Source organism: Hippocampus bargibanti, linkage group LG04 (assembly GCF_051943395.1).
Source record: "Hippocampus bargibanti isolate YZ-2025 linkage group LG04, ASM5194339v1, whole genome shotgun sequence".
NCBI lineage: Eukaryota > Metazoa > Chordata > Actinopteri > Syngnathiformes > Syngnathidae > Hippocampus > Hippocampus bargibanti.
The window spans coordinates 29,736,646-29,754,786 of NC_142737.1; positions in this window are offsets into that span (position 1 = coordinate 29,736,646).

The window sequence follows — 18,141 nt, forward strand, 5'->3', positions numbered from 1 at the left end:
TCTGTCCTGCGGAGAACTGCATTAAAAGGGGGGGGGGGGGCAATACGTAAATGGGGGATCTTTGATATGGCATGTAAATTTATCATTGGGTTCATTGATTGCGTATCTAGCATGCTTTTTCTACAGTAGTGAAGTGAAAAATAAGCTTGTGCATCAAATAAAAACGTCTTTACACTTTTTTGACGATTTCCTTTCAAAAATGCAAGCAATGCAAACAAAATCCTCACGTTGTTCTATTCACACGAAACCATGGACGCCAGCAAGTACAAACATTAAAAACAGTGAATGTTTCGATGAGAAGGTTTCTTCAGCCGTTTTATAAGAATCGCTTCTTTTACCCCCCTTTCAAACCATCTATGTTCTTTCGCTAAGATTTTAACCTCATTGTCGTCAAATGAGTAGTTGCTAGCTTTTAGGTGCAAATGTACTGCCGATTGAGGCCCACTTGTATTATCCCTGCGATGTTGATAAAGACTTTTTTTGAGAAGAAGGGTTCCCCCCTCAGACCAATTGTTTGTAGCATTGACTCCTCTACATACAATGTAGCCAAATATTTAAAAACTATCTTAGCTCCGTTGGTTGGTAATGCAGAATATCATGTAGAGAACACCACAGGGTTTGTAGAGAGGATCAAAGACCTCATATTGGAACCTGAGGAAACTTTGGCATCATACGATGTGACTTCTCTCTTTACATCTGTCCCAACCGCAGCAGCAGTCTCAGTGGTGAGGACGAGACTGCTGTCGGACATTTCTCTGCATGAAAGAACCAAACTTAAACCGGATCACATCTGCCAATTATTAGAAATCTGCCTTAATACTACGTATTTTCAATTTAGGGAGAAATTTTACAAACAAATTCATGGTTGTGCTATGGGCTCACCAGTTTCACCCATAGTGGCTAATCTGTACATGGAAGAGATGGAGACACAGGCCCTCACATCCTTCCCGGGGACAAAACCTAGACACTGGTTTAGATATGTGGACGATACTTTTGTCATAATTAAAAAAACAAGAAATTCAATCCTTCACAGATCACCTCAACTCGCTAGACATCAACATTAAATTTACTCGTGAGGACATTAAAGAGAACCAACTCGCCTTCTTGGATTGTAAAGTAATTATAAAAGAGGACAGAGCGCTAAAAACAGAAGTCTTTAGGAAGGCTACGCACACTGACCAATATTTACTTTTTGACTCTAACCACCCTTTACAACACAAACTAGGAGTTATCAGAACCCTCCAGCATAGGGCTAAACTTATACCAACTAGCATTGAAGGTAGAGAAAAGGAGTCAAAACATATCAGGAGAGCACTCACTAACTGTGGGTACCCTCAGTGGTCATTTAACAAATGTCAGAAAGAAAGAATAGGGAATGAAACCAATAATTCTCAAGATACAAAAAGGAGAGGAGTAGCAGTACCTTACATTGCAGGAGTTTCTGAAAAATTACAAAGAGTCCTTTGGCAACATAAAATTCCAACTTATTTCAAACCGATAAACACGTTAAGGCAAAAATTAGTGCATCCAAAAGATAGGCTACCAAATGAAAAACAAAGCAATGTAGTTTATTCCATACATTGTAAGAATGAAAATTGTAAAGAGCAGTACATTGGGGAGACTCAACAAATTCTCAAAAAAAGACTTTATCAACATCACAGGGATAATACAAGTGGGCCTCAATCGGCAGTACATTTGCACCTAAAAGCTAGCAACCACTCATTTTACGACAATGAGGTTAAAATCTTAGCGAAAGAACATAGATGGTTTGAAAGGGGGGTAAAAGAAGCGATTCTTATAAAACAACAAAATCCTTCTTTAAACCGGTCTGGTGGGGTGAGGTTCAATTTGGATCGTTCATACAATAGCCTGCTTAGGCAAAACAGGTTAGGCAACATTTGTAATGCTGATGAGGTGATACCGGTGGGAGTGGGGGAAGTAGGCTAGTCGTTAGTCAGGAATGTAGGAACAATCAGTGGGGCCACAGGGAGGGGTCCTCTGCTCCCCTCAACCTGAGATTAGGGACCTATCATAGCTGCGTCCGGCGCCGCCAGGCCTAGACATTAGGGATATATAAATAGGGCCGATACGACCAGTCAGACTTTAGTTCGCTGACGAAGCCTCTTGGATAGGAGGCGAAACGTCCGAAACCTTCAAAATTGTACAGATGACGGCTGAAGAAACCTTCTCATCGATGGACCACTCCTGTACGACTGAGAGCTTACACAGACGAACAGTGAATGTTGCAAGCGATAAAGATATCTGAATGCAACACAATTAAATACATGAATGAAAAAACAAAACTGCAACGTTTACATTACTTACGTTGATGAAGTATTCTGCTGCACGTCACGTCAAACTCATTCGCGATGAAGGATTTGCTTGTTAGATTGTCCTCCACAGCCACAATTGCCTTGTATGTTGTTCGGATATCATAATTCTTACGTTTACCCATGGTTTAAATTGGTGTTGAGCAACAGTAGTGTATATAAGCTCTGCTACGCCGTTTTTTTATTGTGCTCGCGTCAACAGGATAAACACGGAAGCTGGTCATGTGACTGGGGCTTGGGGGGGACCCAACAACGGGGTTCAAGAGAGTGTTTGAATAGAATGGCTGAGCTGTGGCGTAACAGCAGCTCCTGTTTGGATCTGTAGGTGATAACTGCTGCGTTTTGTTATTAAAAAGACCGACCCGCTATAGCAGCGACTGTGCACATGATTTTTCACGATTTTTTTATTGTGACAGAAACAGAGAAGTCGGTTACGTGACTGGAGGATCTTTAATACAGTATGGCATGTACAGTAATTTTCAAAATCATCACGCTTCAGCAGACAAAACAATAAACATTGTTGCAAAAAAATGATTGCATTCATATACAGTAAAGTACAGTGTACATTTACATAACACTGCAACAGGAAACTGCAACGCTTACATCTTCTTATGCAATTTAAAAAAATCTTCAATCTTGTTCTGCTTCCCATGTTCACCTTTTAACACTAATAATTCATTCTTGTTTAACATTTCTAAAAAAAACTGATGGATTTTCTCTGGATTCTAAGTAACATTGTACGTCCGTAACACCTTGCAACGCTTGTGTCTTTGTTGGTTCTTCATCCTCGTCATTGTGGAGATCTTCTGGGGCATACTTGGCTTTAATTTCGTGTTGGATTCTCCTCAACAGCCACGATTGCCTTGTATTTCCTTCCGAGGTCACAATTCTCTCGTTTTGCTATGGTTGAAGACGGTAGCAATATGGCATCTGCCACGGGAGTTGGTCACGCGACCAAGTCACGCGACGGATGGTGACTAAGAGGGGCAAGGTAGTCCACACTGAAGGGGTCTCACTCCCTGAAGGAACAATAGCAGACATTGAAAACAGCTACAAGTACATCGGTATACCACAGGCCAATGGCAACATCGAACTAGCAACAAGGAAAGCGACTACGACCAAATACCTCCAGCGGGTGAGGCAAGTCCTAAGAAGCCAGCTCAATGGCAAGAACAAGACCCGGGCAATAAACAGCTATGCCCTGCCAGTGATCAGATACCCTGCAGGAATAATAAGGTGGCCAAAGGAAGAGATTCAGACCACGGATGTTAAGACCCGAAAATTCAAGTCCATCCCAAGTCCAGCACCCTGAGACTGTACACAAGCCGTAAGGAAGGAGGCCGAGCACTAGTGAGTGTGAGAGCCACTGTCCAGGATGAAACATCCAAGCTCAATGAATACATCAAAGAGAAGGCTCCAACGGATGATGTACTCAGACAATGGGGAACAGAGGATGAGGTGCTGGAAGAGGGACAATCATGTGAGGAAAAGCCCCTACACGGGATGTACCACCGAAGCATAACTGAAGTGGCTAATCTCAAGAAGTCCTATCAGTGGCTAGAGAGGGCTGGCCTAAAGGACAGCACAGAGGCACTCATCCTGGCTGCTCAAGAGCAGGCCCTGAACACCAGAGCCATAGAGGCCTCCTCTACATGGATGACATAAAGCTGTATGCTAAGAGCAAAAAGGACGTAGACTCCCTGATCCACACAACCAGGATATATATATATATATATATATATATATATATATATATATATATATATATATATATATATATATATATATATATATATATATATAGGGGGCGGCCCGGTAGTCGAGTGGTTAGCACACCGGCTTCACCGTGCAGAGGTCGCCGGTTCGCATCCTGGTCCGGCCTCCCTGTGTGGAGTTTGCATGTTCTCCCCGGACCCGCATGGGTTTTCTCCGGGTCCTCCGGTTTCCTCCCACACTCCAAAAACATGCATGGCAGGCAGATTGACCACTCCAAATTGTCCCTAGGTGTGAGTGTGAGAGTGACTGTTGTATGTCTTTGTGTGCCCTGCGATTGGCTGGCAACCAATTCAGGGTGTCCCCCGCCTCGTGCCCGAAGATAGCTGAGATAGGCTCCAGCAACCCCCGCGACCCTAATGAGGAATAAGCGGTACGGAAAATGAGATGAGATGAGATGAGATATATATATAGTAAAGTCTCGTTATATCGATATTCAAGGGAGTCCGAAAAAATATCGATATAACTGGGACTATCGATATATCCGACCCTGTTTGCATGTAATTTTCTCCGTGCGTGCATAGAAATAGTATCGATATAACCGGGACTATCGATATATCCGATATCGATATAACGAGACTTTACTGTATATATATATATATGTAACGGAGTTGTACACTTAGATTATTAAATTATGAAGGAAGTGACGCAACGGCGCACAGTGTGGCACCATGTCCCGCCCATAGTTTCTAGAACAATCTCGAGGAGATTCAGGGTGAGTCGCAATTTTCTGTTGGTCTCTATTAACGCGCATTTTCAGGACAATATCTTATTCTGTTTCCCCTTTTGTACTGTCTAGTGTTATCTAATTAGTTCCCTTATTCATTTCGATTCCAGATTACTTTTTGTGTCATTATTTACTTCACGTTTTGTCGAGTGGAACTTTGGAGCACATGTGCTTTTCTATTGCGCAGTTAATCACAAGACGAAACCCATGCGACTTCACCCATCCCTTCTGCCATACTGTGTTGCAGAAATAAAAGAAATAAAAAGACACATCCACGCGTCTCGTCTTCATTAATACGGCAGCATCGTGGAGATGAAGACAGTCACTGTTGTGACACCCGTCACATTGGTGCCGTGACCCGGATCACAAATGACTCTCCACTTCGGACCGGGACCGCGATGCTGCACAATGAAGACGCTGTGCAGTCCCATCACTCGGTGGACGGTGTGTCGACCCCCGTTTTGAAAATACATGTAGTGTGTTAATTGTCTGACCTGCTGTTTTGCAATTAGTGTGTGTTTTTTTTCATGTACGTGTTTTCGTGTGTTAAGTCTAAGAATGAGCTCCTTACAAGTAACAAGTAGCACACCTTTGAATGAGTGTGTTGGTAGAGGTAGAGGCTTCCCAACCGTGTAACAGTAACAGTGTAGTGCAATCCAGAGTGGTGTAGGTTGTACAGAGGGGAATGGGCAGGTTCAAGCTGAGGCCACTTATGTTAGTGGGGACAGAGTTCCTTCCCAGACCCAGTACAGTGCATCTCCGACGAGCGCACAGACCCTGACACACCGGCGACAGATCCCTTACTCCAGTCACCTGACGTAGTTGGTCAGATGACTGACATAATTAGACAGCATTTTTGTACATCCTTGCCCGATAACCTTGTCTATTTTGCCCGTTGGCCTTTCTGTTGTCTTCCGTGTGTATGTTGCCTCACTTCTGCATAATTTAAGGGGGGTGTATGTAACGGAGTTGTACACTTAGATTATTAAATTATGAAGGAAGTGACGCAACAGCGCACAGTGTGGCACCATATCCCGCCCATAGTTTCTAGAACAATCTCGAGGAGATTCAGGGTGAGTCGCAAGACGAAACCCATGCGACTTCACCCATCCATTCTGCTATACTGTGTTGCAGAAATAAAAGAAATAAAAAGACACATCCACGCGTCTCGTCTTCATTAATACGGCAGCATCGTGGAGATGAAGACAGTCACTGTTGTGACACCCGTCACATATATATATATATAGGCGGCCCGGTAGTCGAGTGGTTAGCACACCGGCTTCACAGTGCAGAGGTCGCCGGTTCGCGTCCCGGCCCGGCCTCCCTGTGTGGAGTTTGCATGTTCTCCCCGGACCCGCGCGGGTTTTCTCCGGGTCCTCCGGTTTCGTCCCACACTCCAAAAACATGCATGGCAGGCAGATTGACCACTCCAAATTGTCCCTAGGTGTGAGTGTGAGAGTGACTGTTGTACGTCTTTGTGTGCCCTGCGATTGGCTGGCAACCAATTCAGGGTGTGCCCCGCCTCGTGCCCGAAGACAGCTGAGATAGGCTCCAGCAACCCCCGCGACCCTAATGAGGAATAAGCGGTACGGAAAATGAGATGAAAGATGATATATATATACATATACAGTAAAGTCTCGTTATATCGATATCGGTTATAATGATAAGACTGCTTATTCCGATACTATTTTAATTTCCCGTGCACATTTCTAGTCTTTTTATGTATAATTAGTTCCGTTGAGTACGATTAATGGTTATTACGATAATCCAGTTACTACGGTGCTCTTTTTCATCTCCCGCCGGCCATTTCGCTATGTTTATATCGATACAAAAGATACTTAAGGTGAATCGATATTTGCTTTGGGGTTTCTATACAGTACCACCATTATCAAAATCTCTTGGTCCCGCGACTTGGTCACGCGAGCAGCTCCCGCGTCTTGCTGTGTAGCAGACACCATTTTCTACCGTCTTCGACCATAGCAAAAGGAAAGAATTGTGACCAACAATACAATATATATATAACAAAATACAAGGCAATCGTGGCTGTTGAGGAGACTCAACACGAAATCAAAGCCAAGTATGCCCCAAAAGATTCCCATAATGACGAGGATGAAGAACCAACTGAATACACACCTATTGCAACAAAGACAAGGTGCTACGGATGTACGATCTTACTTGAATCCAGAGAAAATGCATCAGGTTTTTTAGAAATGTTAAACAAGATTGAATCGTTTGTGTTAAAAGGTGAAAATGGGAAGCAGAAGAAGATTGAAGATTTTTTAAAATTGCATAAGATGTAAGCGTTGCAGTTTCCCTGTTGCAGTGTTATGTACAATGCAATCGTTTTTTGCAACAGTGTACATGCCATACTGTATTAAAAATCCACCAGTCACGTAACCGGCTTCCGTGTTTTGACTTGTCATACACGAGCACAATAAAAAAATTCATAGCAGAGATTACGTCTTTCATTACTCCTGTAATAGCATCTGAAACATACTGTAATGCCTCTCAGCATGGCAAATGTTGCGCACAGTCACAGCTATAGCAGGTTGGTCTTTTTAATAACAAACGTAGCAGTTATCACATACAGATACAAACAGTAGCTGTTGTTACGCCACAGCTCAGTCATTCTATTCAGGCACTCTCTCGCACCCCGTTGTCGGGTCCACCCAAGCCCCAGTCACGCACAATAAAAAAGCGTAGCAGAGCTTCTATACCAGGGGTGGGCAAACTTTTTGACTCGCGGGGCGCATTGGGTTCTAAAATTTGAGAGAGGGGCCGGGCCAGGAGCATTTGGAGGGAGTGTTTGGGCCGGAAATACTCTGAACAAGTTATGTCCATAATTTATAATATCACTTCAAATGACTTCGACTGAGCATATTTTACAAAGATTCCACAGCATATAGCTATAGTTTACGTTTTAAGACTTGCGCTGAATATTCATGAAGTCTTGTTTTCGAGTTGATGACGATCCCCATGTGACGTCACGTTTGGACAGCCCCTGACCGAGAAAGCGACATACAATGCATTTTGGGTACTTTGTTTGGTCTGAAAACTTAGTGTTGATCCGTGTTGATGGTGAAATTAGAAGGAAAACACATAAATAACGCCATGGTGAATCGTTGTGTGTTGCACCAAGACAACTATTTGATATTCGCTGACACAAATTCCCAGCTGACAAATCAGCCCATTTTCAACGGAGCTTGGGCGCAATCTTCTGCATTTTCTGGGTGCTACATTGCTGTCATTGACGGCTCCAATTGATATGGGAGGACTCCTTGAATCAATTGCAAACATTTATGCTTTCCTCTTTAGAACTATTTGAATCATATTCATAACTGGATGAGTAACAAGAAAGCATCTTCTCCGAATCTGAAGCCATTGTTTTGATTCTCGATCAAAGGCAAGACGTCTTGGCGCGTCACGAACAGGGGGGTGGGACCTTCTGAAACTGACCATTTCCGGATTCATTTGAAGTCATTTTTATTGGTGTTTTTCATTTAACTAAAAATATCAGCCTGCCTGATTTGGGTATTTTAGATGCTATAAAACGTTTTTCTGATGTCAGTGGGAAACAAAAACAAAAAATGGTGCCGGTTGTCCTTTAAATGTAGTGTGTACAAACCTCATAGCACAGTAAGAACACTACAACCCAATTTAGTAACTGTCTTTCAAATGTGAAAAATATCCCTGATCAGTTAATAAATTTGTCTCAAGGAATATGGTGTTTACATACTATTTCGCAGATACTTGGAGGAGGAAATGGAAGTAGATTAAAATAACATGCACTGTGATTTATCAAGATTGCGTCTGTTTTTAATAAATTTCCATCGAAGGGGCAAAGTTAAAGATATCAACATTTATTGAAAAATGGAATCACTTTCAAAATTCAAAACATATTATTACACAACGAAATATTCAAGCTCAATAATACCTACTTGTGTTAAATTCCGCCAAATCATAGATGGTTTGTCCTGACCGCGCGCTCAACAAACTCCTCACTGACGCCCTCGCCTACACGCACAAACAAAACACGTGTGCCGTCGCCGAGCACACAGACGTAGGCTACCTGCAGTTGAAATTTGCATACTCGGCACGGCAGCCAATCAGAAGCCTGCTTCTTTCTTCCGGACTTTCGCAAGCGTTATAAAGTCGTGCAATTGCATGTCATTTTCCAAAATAGATGCACAGAACCTCAGACCAGAAGAAAGATTCAAAAGAAGCTAACAACATATGTGACGCTAAAAAACGTAAATTTACATTAAACCGTGACTGTAAAGTGTACGTGAGACTTATGAAAGTGGCTTAGTGGCTCGTAGGAAGCAATCCAAGCGTTGCATTGTGCACCACAATGACAATCGACGACTACAGCAAAATCTACAGCCATGCACTTTTACCGTACATTAACCAAGGTAGCATTTGTAGTAGGTGCATTCTTGATTTTGAAAAACACTTTATAATTTGTTACAATGTTTTTAAATGTGATGAGTTGTTTCATTGTGCTTCAAGTTATTAAAAATGGGACAGGCAACTTTTCAGTTATCTGCCCTGTTGTTCGCTAACTTTTTGTCATGAGTTTTAGACACTGTTTGTACTATAATTTGGGCAAATTAGGCGGGCCGGGTTAAAAAATGGGCCGTATGTGGCCCGCGCGCGGGCCGTAGTTTGCCCATGCTTGTTCTATAGTGTACTTTTGTTTGACACCAATTTCAACCATGGGGAAACGAAAGAATTGTGATATCCGAACAACGTACAAGGCAATCGTGGCTGTAGAGGACAATCCAACGAGCAAATCCATCGCTAAAGAGTTCGACGTGCAGCAGAATACTTCATTCCTCGTATGATTGTCCCTCTTCCAGCACCTCATCCTCTGTTCCCCATTGTCTGAGACATTTTCTGAGTACATCATCCGCTGGAGCCTTCTCTTTGATGTATTCATTGAGCTTGGATGTTACATCCTGGACAGTGGCTCTCACACTCACTAGTCCCCAGCCTCCTTCCTTACGGCTTGTGTACAGTCTCGGGGTGCTCTTAGTAACCATCCGACTACATTTCTCCAGCCCGAATGACATCCCAATGTCACTGCTGTAGATCCTGGTTGTGTGGATCAGGGAATCTATGTCCTATTTGCTCTGAGCATGCAGCTTTATGTCATCGATGTAGAGGAGGTGACTGATTGTAGCTCCATTTCTGAGGCGGTATCCATAGCCTGTCTTGGCGATTATTTGGATGAGGGGGTTCAGTCCTCTGCAGAACAGCAGTGGGGAAAGTGCATCACCTTGATATATGCCACATTTGATGGACACTTGCGATAATGGCTTGCCATTGGCTTCAAGTGTGGTTTTCCACATCCTCATTGAGTTTGCAACGAAGGCTCTCAGGGTCCTGTTGACCTTATACAACTGCACGCATTCAGTGATCCATGTGTGTGGCATCAAGTCATATGCTTTCTTGTAATCAATCCAGGCTTTACACAGGTTGGTATATCGGGACCTGCAGTCTTGTGCGACTGTTCTGTCAACCAGCAGCTGATGTTTGGCACCTCTAGTATCTCTACTAATGCCTTTCTGTGCTTTGCTCATGTATTGATCCATGTGTCCACTTATCTTAGCCGCAATGATGCCTGACATGAGCTTCCATGTTGTGGAGAGACAGGTTATTGGCCAATAGTTGGAAGGAACTTCACCCTTTGAGGAATCCTTCATGATCAGGATTGTTAGCCCTTTGGTTAGCCATCCTGGGTGAGTCCCATCCATCAGCAACTGGTTCATTTGTGCTGCTCGGCGCTCCTGGAGTGCTGTGAGTTTCTTTAGCCAGTAGGTGTAGACCATATCCGGGCCTGGTACCTGAGACTCTTTCTGGTATGTCTGTGATGGTAACTGGGTTCGGTTCAGGGAGGTTGCTGTGCTCCTTTTTCAGAATCACCAGCCATTGTACACTGCTGTTATGTGTGACCTCCTTCTCCCATATGTCTTTCCAGTATCTTTCAGTTTCCCTCCTTGGAGGGTCTTCTCTGCTGTTAGAACCCTGCCACTGAGCGTACACTTTCACAGGTTGTGTTGCGAACTGCCTGTTTATTCTTCTGGCCTCATTCTCTCTCGTGTACCTCTTTAGGCGACTGGACAAGGCCTGGAGCCTTTGTTTGGCAGTTTTGAGTGCTTCAGGTATGGATATCTGCATGTACCTCTTGGGTATTGGCCTTTTATTCACACCTCTCTGGGTCTCCGTCAATTGACTCACATCTTTCCGAGCCGCCTTGATCTTAGCCTCCAACCGTCTTTTCCATGGTGGGTAATTGGATTGGATTGGATATGCCTTTATTAGTCTCACAGTGGAGAAATTTACATTAATGTGGTAATGAATCTCGTGGCTCTCATGGTTGCTCTTGTAGCCAAGCATCTCTAGGATCACTGATGCTGAAGCGTATATCAGCTCATTGGTTTCCGTGATCGTTCCGGTCTGGATCGCTCTCAGTGCTGCATTCACAGTTTCCATGAGACTTTCAGGTGGTACTTCACATTGCCGTTGTAATCGGTTTCTTGGTTGCCCATTTTTCATTCTTGCCATGATCTTATCTCTCAGGTCAGTTGCTGCTTCGCTCAGCATTTCATTCATTGGGGCTGGCTTCCCAATCTCATTATTCATTGGGGCCTGCCTCCCAATCTCTGTTTGAACCTCTTCTTCTGATGTGGCAGCCTGGGGCCCTTCACCTCGGAATTTGTGTTGTACCTCATCAATCTCAAGTTGTGATAGCAATTGCCGTATGTGGATATTGGAACACTGAGCTACGAGTTCACGGGTCGGGAACCTTTTTGACTAAGAGAGGCATAAACGTAAAATATTTAGAAATGTTGCACACACGCACGCACACAGACAGACGCACGCGCGGTCACTTTTCAACAAAATGTCAGAATGTATTACAGTGGGACCTTGGCTTACGAACTTTTCAGTTTACGAACGAATGTTCATTTATGAAAAATTTACCTTGGCATACGAACTATTTTTCAGGATACACATGGAGCTGCCACAATGAGTGATGTCTCGTTCACAAACTAACCCGTTCTCCTAACAAGAAAATGTTGGCCTGTTTTTGTCCTCTATTCCCCGCCCCCAGTCTTCGGTTAAAGCCACGTGATTGGTCAAGACCCCAGCAGTGGGGGGGGGGGGGGGCATTAAAGAGACAGGCAGACAGAAACAGAGTGAGAGAAAACACACACGAAAGGGAGATGACAGAGTTTTAAAACAAAAAACAAAAGTGAAAAATAAAAGAAAAAACATAAAAAAGTTAGAAAATGAATAGAAAACAGTGAAATTTAGACTCGTTTGAACTTTGATAATTCAAAAGTAGAGTGTAGACTGGAAGGTTAAAATATCAATATCAATCAGGCTCCACAAACAACCCGCACAAGTCATCTGTACACTTGATGTAAAAAGCTACCAACCCAGCTAAACAGATCACAATAAGATTAGGATTGGATTGAATTTGCCTTTATTAGTCTCGCAATGGAGAAATTTACATTTCACAGCAGCAAAGTGATAAAAGGAATGAAAGTAGAAAAGCAAAATACATCAGCTGCTGGAAAGGCAGCCACTCTCGCGGCGCCGTCTTGAAGTCAAAAGAACAAAAAAAAACAAATAATATGACAACACAAAGACAATATAACACACAAAGACACAGAGAGTCATTCATTCTTTAGCACCTTCTGTACCTTCTTTGTTACATAAAGCAGTTCTAGATGAGAGGATCAAAGCATCTTTTCACCAGTGGATCAGGGACATCATGGTGGAATGTGCACGTCGACTACAAGGTAAACGCAGCTGTAGCATCCATTGACAAAAAGAGATTGTCTCACATTAATCTGTTTCAACTCCAAGCCGCGACAGTTCCACATCCGCATCAACGCTCACGCTCCTTTCATCTTATCGCGGGCTCCTCAAGCCATGCATCCATCCAGCCGCACCGACCTTTCCATTGAACAAAGCGGGGTTGTGAAGATGCTGCCCATTACAGGCGCAAAAAAAGCACAATGGCCCCAGATCTGTCCAGCGAAGCCAGTCGAATAGCACCAACATTCCTCCCATTCAAAAACAGTACTGGCATATTCATGCTGCCGAAAAGGCGCAACCGCTCAGCACAGTCTCCTCCTTGATGAATGTCCTGGCTAAAAATGCTGAAAAACAATCCATATCCATTCCACACGACGCACAACAACACAAGGTGACAAAAGAAAACACAAAAAAAAGACAAAAACAACAAAAAAAAGCAAGGCTCATGAGAGCACCTACTGACGGCTGCCTACTCGGGCGCCATCTTGGACTTGGACTGATGAATAACTAGATACAATTGTCACAGAGAAAGCACCTACAAGGGATCATTCCTCAAGATGGTGAAAGAAGCCTATGTTCCTCATCGAGTGTTTAATGCTGAGGAAGCCGGACACTCCATTCCATCGAAAAAGGAGACATTGTAGCAGTCCTTCCATCACGTCAATGCTTGTTTGGTCTGAAAACCTCGTGTTGCACCAAAAAGAGCCAGAAGAGGGCGACCAAGCTCCATGTAAGGAATTGATCAGCCTCTGGAAACGGGCTGATTCAACTGATTAAACAAATACTCAAAAAAATACTTTTATCAACATCGCAGGGATAATACTAGTGGGCCTCAATCGGCAGGACATATGCACCTAAAAGCTAGCAACCACTCATTTGATGACAATGAGGTTAAAATAATAGCAAAAGAACATAGATGGTTTGAAAGGGGAGTAAAAGAAGCAATTTTCATAAAAAAGCTCTTGACTAACGACTGACCTGTTTGCCCCTCTCCTTCCGGTATCACCTCATCAGCATTACGAATGTTGCCTAACCCGTTTTGCCTAAGCAGGCTATTGTATGAACGATCCAAATTGAACCTCACCCCACCAGACCAGTTTAATGAAGGATTTAGTTGTTTTATGAGAATCACTTCTTTTACTCCCCTTTCAAATCATCTATGTTCTTTCGCTAAGATTTTAACCTCATTGTCATCAAATGAGTGGTTGCTAGTGGATGCACTAATATTTGCCTTAACTCCTGCAATGTAAGGTACTGCTACTCCTCTCCTTTTTGTATCTTGAGAATTTTTGGTTTCATTCCCTATTCTTTCTTTCTGACATTTGTTGAATGACCACTGAGGGTACCCACAGTTAGTGAGGGCTCTCCTGATATGTTTTGACTCCTTTTCTCTACCTTCAATGCTTGTTGGTATTATTTTAGCCCTATGCTGGAGGGTTCTGATCAGCTCAGCTGTGATAGGTCCCTGCTCTAAGGTTGACAGGAGCAGAGGACTATTCCTTGAGGCTACGCTGCTTACTTCTATTGTCCTGACTGATCAGGCCACTTGTAGACCAGACCATCTACAAGTGGCCTGATTGTCCCATTTGGTCTGGTATCACCTCATCTGCATAACTAAACCTATGTGGTAACGATCTCAGACGTGTGTTGTAAGCATGATTCAAATTAAACTTCACACCACCATGGCGATTTAGTGAAGGGTTTTGCAGTTTTATAAAAATAGCTTCTTTTAGTCCCCTTTCAAACCATCTACTTTCTTTCACTAATATTTTAACCTCATTGTCGTCAAATGAGTGGTTGCTAGCTTTTAGGGAGCCATATGTACTGCAGATTGAGGCCCACCAGTATTATCGATGCATTCGTCTTTTTCTTTTGAGAATTTGTTTAGTCTCCCCAATGTATTGCTCTTTACAATCTTCATTTTTACAATGTATTGAATAAACTACATTACTTTGTTTTTCATTTGGCAGCCTATCGTTTGGGTGCACTGATTTTTGTCTTATAAGTGTTTATTGGTTTGAGATAAGTAGCAATTTTGTGTTGCCAAAGGACCCTTTGTACTTTTTCAGAACCCCCTGCAATGTTAAGTACTACTACTCTCCTTTTTGTACCTTCAGAATTTTTGGTTTTGTTCCCTATTCTTTTCTTCTGATATTTGTTAAAAGACTACTGAGGGTAACCACAGTTCGTGAGTGCTCACTTGACATGTTTCGACTCCTTTTCTCTACCTTCGACGCTTGTTGCTATTAGTTTAGCCCTATGCTGGAGTGTTCTGATAACTCCTCATGTGTTGTAGTGGGTGGTTGCAATCTAAAACTATTGGTCAGTGTCCGTGGCCTTCCTAAAGACTTGTTTTTAGCGCTCTGTCCTCTTTTATAATTACTTCACAATCCTAAAGGGCTAGGTTCTCTTTCATGTCCTCGCGAGTAAATTTAATATTGATATCTACAGAGTTGAGGTGAGAAGCGAAGCGTCCGAAACCTTCAAAGAAGTACAGAAACAGTACAGCTTTGCTGAAGAAACCTTTTCATCGCAGGGTTATGGTGTGCGTTGGCATCTCCTTCACTGGAATAATACATAATAATTCATTGAAGACAGTTCCAGTAAGAAGATTTCACAATGAGATTCGTCAAGCAGTTGGTAATTACATTGCACTAAAGTCTGGGACAAAACTCTTTCCTCTAAAATGACAACGCTCACCCCCCATATTCAATTCCACTTGTCATGCCACATCGGGTTTCCCTTTGCAAATGTGTCACGGTTTAAAATGGTAAAAAGCAAACCTTCCAATGGTATATTTATTTTTAAGACACATCGTCTTTTTTTGTTTCTTTTTTCCAAGATGGCAGTGCGTGCACACGCAGCGGCTCCTCTCTCTCCCGGCAAATTGGAGTTTTCGTGGTTATTATGTTTGTGAGGTTCTGCTCGACGTCGGCAGTTCATTTTTAAAACCAAAACCAGCTGAAGCAGAAGTGCAGGCAAGTGTAGGCTAGTATGGATTGCTCAGGGAGTCGGCTCGTCCAGCGACCCCCACTCCTCCACCGACGCCCACTCCTGCACCCAACCCAGAGTGGAGGCGCCAAAAGCGCTGTATGAGGAAACAGAAGAGGGGGAAGCGTGGAGGTATCCGCACTAGACTCGTGGCTAGCCTCCACCGGCCGACCATTCCTACCATCACGCTGGCTAACGTACGCTTGCTGGACAATAAAATGGACTACATCGGACTTATCCGCTTAACTTCCAAGACCGTGGGTCAGTGTTGTGCCCTTGTGTTTGTGGAAACATGGCTGAACGACAGCATACCGGACAGTGCCATCCAGCTAGCCCAGCTAACTAGCTTTCGGGCAGACAGAGCGCTCGTCGAGGGGGCGTAAGACTCGCGGCTGGGGACTCTGTTTACATCAGTGATGCCTGGTGCCGCAACGCTGTGGTGGTATGCAAACACTGCTCACCACTGATGGAGCTTATGGTCATAAAATGTTGGCTATTCTACCTGCCGAGGGAATTCAGTGCCATACTGATGGTAGCAGTTTATTGTAGCCACAAGGGGGCACAAGCCAGTGTCTTCTTGTGCCGGTCCCGAGCCCTCTGTATTTATCCGGGATAAATACAGAGGGTTGTGTCAGGATGGGCATCCGACGTAAGTTTTTGCCAAAACAAATATGCGAATCAAACCTATGAATCCCATACCGGATCGGTCGTGGTCCGGGTTAACAACGGCCGCCATTGGTACTATGGACCTTCAGGGTGCCAGTGGAAAATGGACTACTGTTGGTCGAAGAAGGAGAGGAGGGAGGTGTGCCCGGAGGAAAAGAGAGAAATGGAACGCCAAGATTATACAACTAAGAGTAGGAACAATGACAGGTAAAGGTAGACAGCTGGTTGACATGATGCAGAGAAGGAAGGTAGACATACTGTGTGTCCAGGAGACCAGGTGGAAAGGGAGCAAGGCTTTAAGCTTAGGGTCAGGGTTTAAGTTGTTCTATCATGGTGAAGACAGAAAGAGAAATGGAGTTGTGGTTATCTTAAAAGAGGAGTTGGTTAGGAATGTCTTAGAAGTGAAAAGAGTATCAGATAGAATGATCAGTCTGAAGCTAGAAATTGAAGGCGTGATGTTCAATGTTGTTTGTGGGTATGCCCCACAAGTAGGATGTGAGCTGGCGGAGAAGGAGAAATTTTTGTTGGACTTTGATGAAGTCATATAGAACATCCCGAGAAGTGACAGGGTTGTAATTGGTGGAGACTTCAATGGACATGTTGGCGCAGGAAACAAAGATGATGGGCAGGTTTGGACTCCAGACGAGGAACGCTGAAGGACAGATGGTGGTTGACTTTGCTAAGAGAATGGAAATGGCTATTGTGAATACTTTCTTTCAGAAGAGACGGGAACATAGGGTGACCTACAAGAGTGGAGGCAGAAGTGCACAGGTAGACTACATTTTGTGTCAACGGCGCCATCTAAAGGAAATCAGTGACTGCAAAGTCGTGGTTGGTGAGAGTGTAGCCAGACAGCATAGGTTGGTGGTGTGTAGGATGACGCTGGCAGTGAGGAAGATGAAGAAACCAAAGGTTGAAGTGAGGACAAAATGGTGGAAGTTGAAAAAGGAAGAGTGTTGCATGACATTTCGGAAGGAGGTAAGACAAGCACTGGGTGGGCATGAGGTCCTTCCAGATGACTGGCAAACTACAGCGAACATAATCAGAGACACAGGTCGGAAAGTACTTGGTGTATCGAGTGGAAGAAAGGTACATAAGGAGACTTGGTGGTGGAATGGGGGGGTGCAGGAGTGTATACAGAGAAAGAGGTTAGCAAAGAAGAAGTGGGACACTGAGAGGACGGACGAGAGTGGACAGCAGTACAAGGAGATGCAGCGCACTGTTAAAGTAAAGGTGGCAAAGGCCAAACAAGAGGCCTATGATGTCTTGTCTGCTTGGCTGGACAGCAAGGAAGGTCAGACTGATCTTTACAGGCTGGCGAGACAGAGAGACAAAGATGGTAAGGACCTGCAGCAGGTTCAGGTGATTAAGGATAGAGATACGTCTGTGTAAGCTCTCAGTCGTACAGGAGTGGTCCATCGATGAGAAGGTTTCTTCAGCCGTCATCTGTACAAAAGTGAAGGTTTCGGACGTTTCGCCTCCTATCCAAGAGGCTTCGTCAGCGAACTAAAGTCTGACTGGTCGTATCGGCCCCATTTATATATCCCTAATGTCCAGACATGGTGGCGCCGGACACAGCTATGATTAAGGATAGAGATGGCAATGTATTAACAGGTGCCAGTAGTGTGATGGCAAGATGGAAAGAGTACTTTGAAGAATTGATGAATGAGGAAAATGAGAAGGAACAAAGAGTAGAAGACGTGACTGTTGTGGACCAAGACGTAGCAAACATTAGCAAGGATGAAGTGAGGAGGGCGCTGAAGAGGATGAAGGGGGGGAAAGGCACTCGGGCCTGATGATTTACCAATCGAGGTATGGAAGTGTCTT